Below are 1,026 nucleotides of genomic sequence, written 5' to 3'. Positions count from 1 at the left end.
CTTGGATTTGTTTTTTTTCTCCAGTATACTACGGGAAGGAAAGGAAGGAAACTGTTTTGATGGTAGTTCGGTATCAGACTTGGTTCTGACTTGGATTTGTTTTTTCTCCAGTATACTACGGGAAGGAAAGGAAGGAAACTGTTTTGATGGTAGTTTGGTATCAGACTTTGTTCAGACTTGGATTTGTTTTTTCTCCAGTATACTACGGGAAGGAAAGGAAGGAAACTGTTTTGATGGTAGTTTGGTATCAGAATTGGTTCTGACTTGGATTTGTTTTTTCTCCAGTACACCACGGGAAGGAAAGGAAGGAAACTGTTTTGATGGTAGTTTGGTATCAGACTTGGTTCTGACTTGGATTTGTTTTTTCTCCAGTACACCACGGGAAGGAAAGGAAGGAAACTGTTTTGGTTTGACTTTCGTTTTCCTGTTTTTGACTTTCCACAAACATGGTACAGGTAGGAGAGATAAAGGTTTTTGAGGGTATTTTGATTTAACAGACAGAGTGACAAAGCATATCAGTGATATTCCAACAACAACTATCGCTCCTACCATTCATCTTTCAGTAGTTCTTTGGTTTCCAGGGCTATCTCGCTTTCTGTCAGAAAAGGAAACTTTTAACAACAAGAATTAGTGAACAAAATAAGAGAATACGATCAGTTGGTCGGGATATGATACGTGCCTTAGTGTGGCCCAAACGGAAGTCGTTGGCCTCGAGTTGGATACTCTCTAGAACTTTCTCCGTTGCATTTTTTGCGTCCACGAATGCCCCTTTGGGTACTGCGTTTGGAGCCAAGATAGTGTACCTGGAAGAGGTTTGGGGTTAAAGGTCACATCGGTAATTTAAACTTTTGTAGACACCCATTTAACTGTCAAGATTTGTGGTATGAATGTCTTCCAACTTTTGTAGACACCCATTTAACTGTCAAGATTTGTGGTATGAATGTCTTCCAACATTTGTAGACACCCATTTAACTGTCAAGATTTGTGGTATTAATTGAAGAATTGTTATTCTTTTTTATAAAGTAT

The 1,026-nt window shown here is 38.9% G+C and overlaps 1 long non-coding RNA gene across 1 annotated transcript in view; it reads right to left on the bottom strand.

Moving 5' to 3' along the window:
* Positions 1-763: 763 nt before the first annotated feature.
* LOC106477505 overlaps positions 764-1,026 on the bottom strand; it is a 1,696-nt gene continuing 1,433 nt past the window's right edge. Inside the window, exon 2 of the long non-coding RNA XR_001291999.2 lies at positions 764-803. This is a non-coding gene — a long non-coding RNA (uncharacterized LOC106477505). The remainder of the gene's footprint in view (positions 804-1,026) is intronic.

The sequence above is a fragment of the Limulus polyphemus genome, unplaced genomic scaffold (genome assembly GCF_000517525.1).
Source record: "Limulus polyphemus unplaced genomic scaffold, Limulus_polyphemus-2.1.2 Scaffold16762, whole genome shotgun sequence".
NCBI classification, from domain to species: domain Eukaryota; kingdom Metazoa; phylum Arthropoda; class Merostomata; order Xiphosura; family Limulidae; genus Limulus; species Limulus polyphemus.
Note: the sequence above shows the minus strand (reverse complement) of the source record. Positions and strands in the feature narration are given on the sequence as shown.